Source organism: Panthera leo, chromosome B1, assembly GCF_018350215.1.
Source record: "Panthera leo isolate Ple1 chromosome B1, P.leo_Ple1_pat1.1, whole genome shotgun sequence".
NCBI classification, from domain to species: Eukaryota; Metazoa; Chordata; class Mammalia; order Carnivora; family Felidae; genus Panthera; species Panthera leo.
Genome location: NC_056682.1, coordinates 147,660,974 through 147,674,387, shown reverse-complemented (window position 1 = coordinate 147,674,387; position 13,414 = coordinate 147,660,974). Strand labels below are relative to the sequence as shown.

Below are 13,414 nucleotides of genomic sequence, written 5' to 3'. Positions count from 1 at the left end.
GCATGGGTGGCTCAGTTGGTTGAGTATCCGACTTTGGCTCAGGTCATGATCTTGAGTTTGTGGGTTCAAGCCCTACATCAGGCTCTGTGCTGACAGCTCAGAGCCCGGAGCCTGCTTAGAATTCTGTGTGTGTGTGTCTCTCTCTCTCTCTCCCTCTCCCTTGTTCACAATCTCTCTCTCTCTCTCTCTCTCTCAAAAATAAATAAAATGTTTATAAAAAATTTTTTTTAAAAAGAAGATAATTCTTGGATCCTCTCAGAGGTAACACTATCCTAGCAAACTGTTACCTTCCAGCTTTAGCTACTTGAATCTACCAAGAAAACCACATTTTTTTAAAACCAAATTGAGATCGTATTGTAGATTCAATCTTGTGTCCTGCTTTTTTCCCTTATATTGTAGAAAATTTTTTATGTCTAAATTATTTTTGAAAATGCGATTAATGGGGAGCCTCAGTGGCTCAGTCAGTTAAGCGGCCAGCTCTTTGGTTTCGGCTCAGGTCACGATCTCGTGGTTGGTGGGATTGAACCCCCACATCAGGCTCACACTGACAGAGTGGAACCCATTTGGGATTCTCTCTCTCTTCCCCTCCCCTGCACACACTCTTCTCTCAAATAAACTTAAAAGAAAAGAGGAAAATGCAATCACGACCATAATTTCTTGCTTATATGAAATTTGAAATGTGCAGAAAATAGGAGAAGAAAAAAGTCTTTGTAATCTTACCACTGAGAGATAACCAACTCGCACATTAGTATTTCCTTCTAGGCTCTTTTCTCCCATCTTCAACAAACAAAACTTAAATGCCCATAACTCCTTATTTTATTTCTTTTGTTAAATGATAATAATTTTGTATATGTGCTGCTGAAGCAAGCACAAGTGATAATAAGTTAAAAAATGAATTTCTTTAAAGAAATCATTTTATGCTTAATATCATTAGTAAATTCATATTTTCATGTTTTTTTAAACTTTTGAATTGTAAAGGACTGCTAATCCAAGGAAAACTTTTTCCCCATAATTGATATACATATCAATTTTATAATATATGTATGTACATACATATGTGTGAAACTTTACAAGTTAAAACCTTAAATTTCATTATGTTGGAATCTTTAGGGAGGTGTGTTTATGTGTGTGTGTGTGTGTGTGTGTCACAAAAGTAGAATCGAAAAACAGAAGATCTACCTTTTTTTTTTTTAATCTGGATAGTTTTGGGCAAGCTACAACTTCTGTGAGCCTCAGTTGTCTCATTTTTCAAATTGTAATGCTAGAACCTTTCCAAAGCATAAGCTTGTTGTAAGGAGCCAATAACATAAAATCAGTGACAAGACTTTTTAAACTATAAAACGTACACATGTTAATAGTTACTATTCAAAGTGCTCCAACAGGCAAAGGCAATTCTTGATTCCAGAAGTTATGGTCTGATTTACTTTCAGAACAAATGGAAGTTGGGTATGGAAGGAAACCTTCCTGTAAGAAATACAGAATATAGCTTTGCCCTGACTTTCTCATCTTCCTTAGCAAAATGTGCAAATTTTCCTAACTGACCACATGTTTAGAGATTAGGACAAGAGAGAATATAGTTCTTTTTGTACTGTTTTAATATTGAATAAGCCGTATTTATGGTACCTAGCTTTAGGGAAAAGAAGAAAAAGAGCAAGAGAGAAATGGTATATCTGCCCACCACCACCTGCTATTTTTAGGTTGGCTAGGAAGCCCTGTTTGGCTGCCTTTGCCCATCTCATTTGGCAACTCTTGAGCCTGCATCATTCAGAGAGATATAAGAAGCTTAAAAGGTAGAAAACTGAATTTCTTTGATTTTCCAGATGTCATTGCTGAAAAAACATATCACCACAAAGCAGTTTGAAGGACATTAGCTGTAAGTAAAACACTAAGAGTTTTCATTTAATGAGATGGGCTTATGCAGTACAAAAGACATTTATTTCCACCTTTTTGCCTTAATGGGGGGTGAGGAAGGGATGAACCTTCTGTCCTGATTTGATTTATATTGTCAATAAAAATATTAATTTAGAAAAAGATGCAAATACTGTGCATGTACACACACACATATGTATTTGCTCACACATTTTTATGTGCTTTTTAGAATAAAATTCTTGGAAAAGAAAGGGAAACAATATGAATGCCAAGGAAAGAAGCACAAAAACAATCCTGGAAATGACAGACTTTAAGATTAACATACTAAAATGAATTTGAAAGCTAACTAAATAGAAGGTGAATAGATCTAATTTTCCATTTACATGAATAAAGGGACATAATATAATACCCATGGATCAGTTTTAAATGAGCATACGTGTCGGCATTTTATAGGTAATAAAATGTAATCTATTTTATCTATACTTTCTATAGTTTTTCTCTGGACTATATTGTTTTATAGTTTATAGTTTCTACACTAATTTTCCTTTAACTGTTAAACTTTTCTTTGTTAAATTATCCTTTTCCTATAACTGAAGAACTTTATTAAATGGATTAAGAAATGTTAAGTGCTTAATGAATGTTTTGTATTATATTGGCATTTTAAATATATGTGTAACTTTTAATAAAACTATAAGAAAATTGATTGAAAACTAGGCCTATTGCAGGCCATTTTAATTTATATAACTGCACATTTAAGATGAAATTCATTTTCTTATAGCTGTTCCAAAGTTGACTATTTTCCTCCATTTCTAAAAGAATTTGAGGAAAACTTATATTGCAAGGTTAGTCTTAGTGGTAATGTAAAACAAGTTTGCCTAGTAGGAAAAGCTGTGGATATATTGCTCTATTTAAATTTGAAATTATTATTTTTTAAAGTTTATTTATTTTGAGAGACAGAGAGTATGCATGCGCACAGGGGAGGGGCAGAGGGAGAGAGAGAATCCCAAGCAGGCTCTGCACTGTCAGCACACGGCCGGTCGCAGGGCTCAAACTCAAGAACCAGAGATCATGACCTGAGCTGAAATCATGAGTTCAACGCTTAATCAACTGAACCACCACCAGGCACCCTCTAAATCTGAAATTATAAATCAGTGATACATACATATATATATATATGTATGTATCACTGATTTGTGATATATATACATATGTGTATATGTATATATATCACTGATTTGTAATTTATAATTTATATTTATTATATATATACATGTATATATGTGCACATATGTATATGTGTATATATATGTGTATGTATATACATGTATATATATATGTATATGTATATAAAGGGGAATCAATTTACAATGACAAATTCAAAGACGAGATTTTTTACAGGTTTAACTTGTAAAAGAAGTTTAAGGAACATTTTATTTGTAAGTTGCTTTATTGTTTGCAAAGGACTTTTACATACTTTGTCATTAAATCATCATAATAACTCTGTGAGGTAAATAGTAGTATTCCCTTTTATAGATGAGAAAACAGGCTCACCGTGGTTCCAATTTGTATGTGACAAAGCCAGGAATTGAAGAGACTGGATCACTGGAAAGTGCTCTGTAGAAAGGATGCCTGTATGATGTCTGCACCGGAAAGGATCTTATGAAAGATCTTTCTTTTCTTCTTTTTTTTTTTTTTTAATTTTTTCATGTTTATTTACTTTTGAGAGAAAGAGAGAGAGACAGAGGTATGAGCAGGGGAGGGGCAGAGAGAGGGAGACGCCGAATCTGAAGCAGGCTCCAGGCTCTGAGCTGTCAGCACAGAACCCAATGCGGGGCTTGAACTCGCAGACTGTGAGATCATGACCTGAGCTGAAGTTGGACGCTTAACCAACTGAGCCACCCAGGTGCCCCTAAAAGATCTTTCAAATGAACATTTCCTTGACTTCTGTAGTTTTAGGTGGGAGGCAGCATGGTATAGTAGGAAGCACATGGGAAGACGTGTATTTACTATACCTTGGCCTTCAACAAGTAATCAGCCTCTCTGAACCTTCATTCCTCATCTGTAAAACATGAACAGTTTTTAATAATTTACAGTGTTATTGAAAAGATGAAATGAGATAGTGTAGGAGAGGACCAGGCACTTAACTGCTTCATGGTAGAGCTATTGTTAATAGGTATAAGTCCAAAGACAATAGTCCTTCCAACATAGCACAGTTGCTACATTGCCCATTAGTGCCATAACTTTGAAGGGGAGTACAGTGCTATAATCTAGTATTTTGGGTGAATGAGGAATTTGGGTGAATGAGGAATACCAGGAATCTGGTATTTTGGGTGAATGAGGAAAATGAATGGAGAATTTGTTGAAGATGTTAAAAGCAGAGAAGGGAATTGCATAGAATGGAGCCCACGGATATATACATTGATGTGGAAACCAAAATCACAATTGAAAGCAATGCAGATGGGAGAAAGAACACTGCAGGAGTAAGAAATAGCTCACAACCTAGTTCAGTGGGAGGGAGAGTATGAGAATCACTTGGCTATATCCTGGACACACCATTTCAGGACCAACCATGTACCACAGAAGCCTCCAGCAATCTCTGTGGTTCAGGGAAATGGAAGTCTCAGCGGTGGAGTGGAATGGCTCACATTGGACGTGGGTTTGACAGTCTGATAGATACAGGTTAAAATTTTGGCTACACGACTTTCTGATCTTGGACAAATTATTTGACATCCCATGTCTCTTTTGTGAAAGGAGGATGATAAGTCCTATTTGGTGAAGTTGTTTCAAAGATTGAATAAGATATACATGTAAAGTTTTTATTTTTTGTTCTGTTTATTGCCTCCTCTGCCAACAAAAATACAAGATCTGTACGGTAAGACCTTTGTTTTGCCTTTGTACCTGTTGTGCGCATATAACAGGAGACCCTCAAATATTTGTTGAAAGACTAAACAAATGAACTTACCAGTGTCTGTATATAAAAGTCCACAGGCCTCACTGAATGATGTGAAAAAATACTCCCGAGCTGCACTGACATTTATAAGATTTTTATCATGATCTAGCCTTGTCTAAATTTCTATCACATTTATTGTCCAACCAAAGGCTATTACATTTATGGTTCAGTTGTGATTGATATTTAATCACATATTGTTTTATGGCATAATCTATTTTATATTTTATTTTTCTAATTGGACCGTTAAACTCATTGAGAGTGGAGAGTGGTATTTATTCATCATCATCTAGTCTGAGGCTATGCTTATAGTAACAGTAGATTGGAATAAGGATAGATGTTGTGAATTATTGGACCACATAACCAGGAATTTATACTTGATAATGGTGATCGGTTGTGATAGGATTTTGGTTGATGAAAATAAATTTTCTTCAGAGGTCTGCAATGGAGAAATGGTTGTTTATCAGATGAAAGGCTGAAAGACATGTCAGTGGACAAGGAAAGGTCAGAAAGACTTATATGGTAGTATTTGTATTCTAATCCCAGAACAGAGGGTATGTGTTGGTAGGTATTTTGAGGTATTTTTTGACAAACGTGATTTCTCTTGCTTCTGGGTCTTTGTACATATCTTTGCCTAGAAAATTTCCCTTATCACCTCTCCTCCATTTGTTAATTCCTATTCATCTTTCAGTTTTTGGTGCAGTGTCACTTTCTCCGAGAAGCCTCTGCAGTACTAACCTAAGACTAGATTAAATGTCTCTTTTCTGGGTTCCCTTAGGACCCTATACTTTCCCCATAAAATTATATTTTAATTTTCTGTTTGTGCCCACTGCTAGAGGACAACTCCATGAAAATAGGAGTTGTATATGTCTTACTTAACATTGTACCCTAGCACAGTGCCTTTTACTCAGTAACTGTTGAATAAATGAATGAAAAATTACTAAAGGAAAGGGAAAAAAGCTTAAAAATAATAGCTGTCATTTATTGGATGTCTGTTAAGTGACTGGGGCTTTCCATAAGTTAATATTTAATCCTTGTAACAATCCAGACGGGGCAATTGAGTTCAGAGAACTTACGTGGTCAAAGTGATACTACTGAAATTTGAACCAGGATCTCTCTCTCTCTCTCTCTTTTTTAATGTTTATTTGTTTTTGAGACAGAGAGAGACAGAGCGTGAACAGGGGAGGGTCAGAGAGAGAGGGAGACACAGAATCCGAAGCAGGTTCCAGGCTCTGAGCTGTCAGCACAGAGCCCAATGCAGGGCTCAAACTCACAGACCGTGAGATCATGACCTGAGCCAAAGTCCGATGCTCAACTGACAGAGCCACCCAGGGGCCCCGAACCAGGATCTCTTTGGATCTAAGCCTCTCTTCTTTCCTCTTAATGCTGCCTGTCTCATACTTTAGATTTGTATAGTTTGTTACAGGCTATAAAACTTTTTTCTCCTTATGACAGCGTTGTGAAGTCAGGTATTCTCTCCTATTTCATATTTCCTAAGTGACAAAGCCATGGTTTTCAAATGAGATATTCTGGATCTAGGTTTAATTCCCTTTCCACAATAACACAGCTGTCTTGTTCTGGAGGATTCAAAGGTGTAAAGTCTTTACAAAAATGGTTACATGTTGAAAATATAAAAACTGATAAGGAGTTTTTGATTCATAAATAATAGAAACAATTTCAGGTAGATGTATTTTAGCAGGGCTGGAATAAATTCTGTATTTTCCTTGTCATTTTTTTTTTTTTTTCAAAAAGAAAAGTAAGTAAAGTTGGGAGTAATTGCTATTAATATTATCAAGTTCTTCTCTTTGATGTCTGATTATTTCTTGGCCTCCTATTGCTATCAGCTCAGAATTCATAGGATCCTTACAGAAGGTACTACTGCTGATGGGACAAAATGGTGCTGTTGGGTGAATTTGATGAGCACCTTCTTCCTACAGCAGTCTCCTTCTTTGTAGCAGTTTGTTTTGCAGTTACTTTGTTTATCCCACACCCCTCAAATTGTGGCTTCTGGTAGGAGGGAGCTTAGTGGGTTTGCCCTGGAGGTCATTGACTTTGGTCACCCTTGGCCTATGACTTACTTTTGCTCTTTACTCTTCTGCCAAAATTTACTTCTTTTGAGAAGGGGAATGAGAATAGGGTAGTGGGGAGTGTTTTGGTTTTGACTGAAACAGGAAGAGACCCAGTATTAAAGGAAGCAAATCACAATACCTTCCGAGAGTGGAGAAGTATTCCATACATGCAGAGAAAAGGAAATTTAGTGTGAAAAGGAATTAAACTTTATTTTCTTAGTCCCACTAGAGTGTTTGGCAGCTGTTCCTGGACTGTAGGGCAATGCAAATGCAAAAATCTCAGAACTGAGAAAGTGTTTTTCAAAAATTTTAAACAGTACTTTTTAAAGCATTAAAAGATTATAGTTTTCTAAACCCACAGTTTACCAAAATTTTATCGTAATCTCTTAACAAAATGTTAAGATTTAAATGAAGACTTTAAAACCAATTGCAAATTTGAAAATAAATTGCCCTAAAGCAAATATAATCTTAACATATATCTTGATTATCAGCTACTTTGTTGTGGCCCGTACTGTTCTGTAAATGTTTGATGAAGCCACAGTCACTATTTACTTTTTTTTGATCTCTCTGTCAGCTAAATATATTTGTGTTTCTGTTTTCCTTGTGACTTTGCATTTGTACTGTCTGGCATTGAAATTTTGCTGAATAGATTAGTTTTATTCTTTATGGGAGAGAAAGAGGAATGTGGATAACCCAGGCCCATGTAGGTTGTGGTCGAATAGAAGGATATCCCTAAAAATTGGGGTACAGTTTATATATAGTAAGCTTGCAAGTTTTAAGCAAACATTTTAAAGTATGTACATATTCATCTAACCACCATTCATCAAAATAGAGAACATTTCAGTACTGTGAAAGGCTCTTGGATATGCCCTCCCTTATGTTACCTACTCCGAAGGATAACCACTATTCTGATTCCACCACTATAAATGAGTTTCATCAGGACAGCTGTTTTTAACAGTGCTTTTCCCAGAAGACATCATGAGAATTGGGAGTATGTTCAGATTCTTTGGGATGACATATCTAACAGTTGTGGGGTATCCATTGCTTCTTAAAAACAAATTCCCAAATTGTTCCACTCAATTCCACATTGGTCAGGGGACAGAATTTTCCCTTAGCTATCTATCTCTACATAGGATGTCCAAAGTCACCACATTAAGTCCCACTTTCTCTTCAAGGGATGTTTTAAGAGTATCCAGGTTGGTAAAATAGTTAATGTCCACAGGCAAAGGATCAGTGTGAGGTCCACACTAAGAATAACTCATCACTGAGTCCTTTTCTTTGTTCCTGGAACTAAAAAGTTCCCACCCCCACTTTGAAAGGACCTCCAGTCCTGGACTCCATCCAAGTCTGTTCTCCATCTCCACTTGCCCTGATCTCAGCTTCAGGCATGTTTATTCTTCAGAAACAAACAAACAAAAAAAACTGGAAGCATACATCCATACTTTTTCTGTCTCACACTTAATCCATTGGGTTTTGGGGTCTCTGCTTCTGCTCCTGGGCTAAGGGAAGATAATTGTGATCTTGCAGATCATTCTTCAAAGGTTCTTCAAATCATCCTCAATGATTCTTCAAATCATTCTTCTTGGAGCTCACTCTTCAAAGGTTGTATATAATTCCATTATATAGATATATCCCAATTGTTCCAATATTTTGATATTTTAAATAATACCTCATAAATATCTTTGGACATATATTTTCTCACATGCATCAAATGAGATACAATCCTAGAAGGAATTTCTGAGTCGAAGATACATACACTTAAAAATTTAAGAGTACCAGATTGCTCTCAGTAGAGTTGGTACCAGTTTATACTTCCATCAGCAATGTATGGATGTTTCTTTCTATACTTGTTGAAAATCTGTTGTGTGTGTGTGTGTTTTTTAATTTTGCGAAAGTTTTTGCCATGCAGAAATTTTAAATTTTTATGTATCTGAATTTATCAGTTTTTAATGATTTCCAGGTTTTGTGTTATACTTAGTAAGTAAGACCCTACCTACTTTTGCAAAATTCTTTCTTGTTTCTAGTGCTTTTTTTTAAGTTTAAAACTTTTACGTACCAAAAGTTTATTTTAGTATAAAGGATATGACATACATTTTTTTATAGATGACTAACCTAGTGGTTCTAAAATCATTTACTTAATAATCCATTTTTTCTCCCAGTGATGTGCAATGCCACCTTTATACTCAATTCCCTAATATATTGATGTCTATTTCTAGACCTCCCATTATGTTTTATTCACCTGTCACTCATTCAGTGACACCACACTATTTTATTTGTTTAAGTTTCAAAAAAAAATAAAGTAGACTTGTTCCCCTTTTATTATTAATTTTATATTTTCAGATATAAAAATATTTCTAAAGTCTTTTGGCTTTCTTTTCGCATATGCACTTTAAATGTACTTACCTATTTTTCCAACAAAAATTCTGATGGTATTTTCATTGGGATTGTATTAAATCTATATAACTAAGTTAAGGAGAATTGCTATCTTCATGATGTTGAATCTTCCTAATCATGAGTTTGATACTAATTTTCATGTGTTCATGGTTGTTTGTACTTTTTAGTGGTGTTTTTCAAAATTTCCTTCATAGTTCTTGCACATTTTTTGGTCAAATTTATTCCTAAGTATTTGCCATCTTTTATTTCTTATTGTAAATGGGGTTTATCTTCCTTTGTATTTTTAGACTGGTTGTTGTTTGTATTAATACATGTGAAGGCAACTAAAGTCTGTATATTAATTTTGTAACTGTTCACACTGCTGAGTTCTCTTTTGGTTGTAATTGGTTCCCTACCGCCTTGCCTTTAAGTGAAGCAATTGATAGATAATCTACAAATTGTGATATTTACCTCCTCATTTGCTATGTTTATACCTAATTTCTAATGACCAGTTTCATTGGCTATTATCTCCTCTGGAACAATGTTAGATAATAATGGTGAGAGTGGTCATCTTTGAGCTAGCATATTTGAATTTATGTAAAGTGATCCACAGGCTGTAAAATATGTTTCCTTTTTTTTTTCAATATATGAAATTTATTGTCAAATTGGTTTCCATACAACACCCAGTGCTTATCCCAAAAGGTGCCCTCCTCAATACCCATCACCCAACCTCCCCTCCCTCCCACCCCCCATCAACCCTCAGTTTGTTCTCAGTTTTTTTTTTTTTTTTTTTTAACATTTATTTATTTTTGAGACAGAGAGAGACAGAGCATGAACGGGGGGAGGGCCAGAGAGAGAGGGAGACACAGAATCTGAAGCAGGCTGCAGGCTCTGAGCTGTCAGCACAGAGCCTGATGCGGGGCTCGAACTCACGGACCGTGAGATCGTGACCCGAGCGAAGTCGGACGCTCAACCGACTGAGCCACCCAGGCGCCCCTGTTCTCAGTTTTTAAGAATCTCTTATGCTTTGTCTCTCTCCCACTCTAACCTCTTTTTTTTTTTTTTTCCCTTCCCCTCCCCCATGGGTTTCTGTTAAGTTTCTCAGGATCCACATAAGAGTGAAACCATATGGTATCTGTGTTTCTCTGTATGGCTTATTTCACTTAGCATAACCCTCTCCAGTTCCATCCATGTTGCTACAAAGGGCCATATTTCATTCTTTCTCATTGCCACGTAGTACTCCATTGTGTATATAAACCACAATTTCTTTATCCATTCATCAGTTGATGGACATTTCGGCTCTTTCCACAATTTGCCTATTGTTGAGATTGCTGCTATAAACATTGGGGTACAAGTGCCCTATGCATCATACTCCTGTATCCCTTGGGTAAATTCCTAGCAGTGCTATTGCTGGGTCATAGGGTAGGTCTATTTTTAATTTTTTGAGGAAACTCCACACTGTTTTCCAGAGTGGCTGCACCAATTTGCATTCCCACCAACAGTGCAAGAGGGTTCCCGTTTCTCCACATCCTCTCCAGCATCTATAGTCTCCTGATTTGTTCATTTTGACCACTCTGACTGGTGTGAGGTGATATCTCAGTGTGGTTTTGATTTGTATTTCCCTGATGAGGAGCGACGTTGAGCAGCTTTTCATGTGCCTGTTGGCCATCCGGATGTCTTCTTTAGAGAAGTGTCTATTCATGTTTTCTGCCCATTTCTTCACTGGGTTATCTGTTTTTCGGGTGTGGAGTTTGGTGAGCTCTTTACAGATTTCGGATACTAGCCCTTTGTCCGATATGTCATTTGCAAATATCTTTTCCCATTCCATTGGTTGCCTTTTAGTTTTGTTGGTTGTTTCCTTTGCTGTGCAGAAGCTTTTTATCTTCATAAGGTCCCAGTAGTTCATTTTTGCTTTTAATTCCCTTGCCTTTGGGGATGTGTCAAGTAAGAAATTGCTACGGCTGAGGTCAGAGAGGTCTTTTCCTGCTTTCTCCTCTAGGGTTTTGATGGTTTCCTGTCTCACATTCAAGTCCTTTATCCATTTTGAGTTTATTTTTGTGAATGGTGTGAGAAAGTGGTCTAGTTTCAATCTTCTGCATGTTGCTGTCCAGTTCTCCCAGCACCATTTGTTAAAGAGACTGTCTTTTTTCCATTGGATGTTCTTTCCTGCTTTGTCAAAGATGAGTTGGCCATACGTTTGTGGGTCTAGTTCTGGGGTTTCTATTCTATTCCATTGGTCTTTGTGTCTGTTTTTGTGCCAAAAATATGTTTCCTTAAAACCACCACAGAGAATATGTCTTTAGAGAAGAAATGACATGAAGTCAAAATGCTTCTGAAAGGGCATCTTATATGTATCTTCCAGTTTGTTCAAATGAATCTTTTCAGTGATGCCTTCCCTGACCACCTATTTAAAATTGCTTCTACTTTTCCCCAAGTCCTTCTTATTTTCTTTTTCTGGCTTATTTTTCTCCAACAACACAATTTCCTGAGCTATGTATTTCATTTATTTAATTTTATAATGTATGTTTCCCTCCACTGGAAACAATAGCAGGGATTTTTACCTTTTTTTTTTTTTTTTTTTTTTTTTTTGGTTTACTGCTGTATCTTCAGCACCTAGAATAATACCTGGAACATAATAATGCTCAACAAATACTTGATAGAAAATCCAGGAAAGGTGCTATTAGACAGATTTGCTTGCCTCCAAGTAGATGACAGTATAGGACAAGAATTTATTACCTGAAGAACTAGGTGGATTTTTGTTTTAATAATTTATTGTCATTAGCTAACATACAGTGTAGCCTTGGCTTCAGGAGTAGATTTCTGTGATTCACTTACATACAACACCCCGTGCTGATCCCAACAAGGGCCCTCCTCAATGCCCATCACCCATTTTACCTACCCCCCAATGTGTGTGTGTGTGTGTGTGTGTGTGTGTATGTCTGTATACACATCAGTTGATGGGCATTTAGGCTCCTTTCATACTTTGGCTATTGTTGATAGTGCTGCTATAAACATTGAGGTTCATGTGCCCCTATGAATCAACACCCCTATATCCTTTGGATAAATTCCTAGTAGTGCTATTGCTGGGTCATAGGGTAATTCTATTTTTAATTTTTTGAGGAATTTTCACACTGTTTTCCAGAGTGGCTGCATCAGTTTGCATTCCCACCAAGAGTGCATGAATGTTCCCCTTTCTCCACATCCTCGCCAACATCTATTGTTTCTTGAGTTGTTCATTTTAGCCGCTCTGACCAGTGTGAGGTGGTATCTCAGTGTGGTTTTGATTTGTATTTCCCTGATGATGAGTGATGTTGAGCATCTTTTCATGTGTCTGTTGGCTGTCTGGATGTCTTCTTTGGAAATGTGTCTATTCATGTCTTCTGCCCATTTCTTCACTGGGTTATTTGTTTTTTGTGTGTGGAGTTTGGTAAGTTCTTTATAGATTTTGGATACTAACCCTTTATCTGATATGTCACTTGCAAATGTCTTCTCCCATTCCATCAGTTGCATTTTAGTTTTATTGATTGTTTCCTTTACTGTGCAGAAGCTTTTTATCTTGACATGGTCCCAATAGTTCATTTTTGCTTGTTTCCCTTGCCTTTGGAGAACATGTTAAGTAAGAAGTTGCTGCAACTGAGGTCAAAGAGGTTGCTGCCTGTTTTCTCCTGTAGGATTTTGATGGTTTCCTGTCTCACATTTAGGTCTTTCATCCATTTTGAATTTATTTTTGTGTATGGTGTAAGAAAGTGGTCTAGTTTCATTCTTCTGCATGTTGCTGTCCAGTTTTCCCAGCACCATTTGCTGAAGAGACTGTCTTTATTCCATTGAATATTCTTTCCTGTTTTGTTGAAGATTAGTTAGCCATACATTTGTAGGTCCATTTCTGGGTTCTTTATTCTGTTCCATAGATCTCTGTGTCTGTCTTTGTGCCATTACCATACTGTCTTGATGATTACAGCTTTCTAATAAAGCTTGAAGTCTGGAATTGCGATATCTCTAGCTTTGGTTTTCTTTTTTAACATTACTTTGGCTATTTGGGATCTTTTGTGGTTGCATACAAATTTTAGGATTGTTTGTTCTAGCTCTGTGAAGAATGCTCGTGCTATTTTGATTAGGATTGCATTGAATGTGTAGATTGCTTTGGGTAGTATCGACA

At 36.4% G+C, this 13,414-nt stretch overlaps 1 protein-coding gene across 1 annotated transcript in view; it reads left to right on the top strand.

Moving 5' to 3' along the window:
* Nucleotides 1-2,230, top strand: part of DCK (deoxycytidine kinase) — a 44,931-nt gene extending 42,701 nt beyond the window's left edge. The window contains exons 9-10 of the transcript XR_006201919.1: nucleotides 1,821-1,873; nucleotides 2,099-2,230. The gene's annotated coding sequence lies outside the window, so the exon portion shown is untranslated. The remainder of the gene's footprint in view (nucleotides 1-1,820; nucleotides 1,874-2,098) is intronic.
* Nucleotides 2,231-13,414: the final 11,184 nt, after the last annotated feature.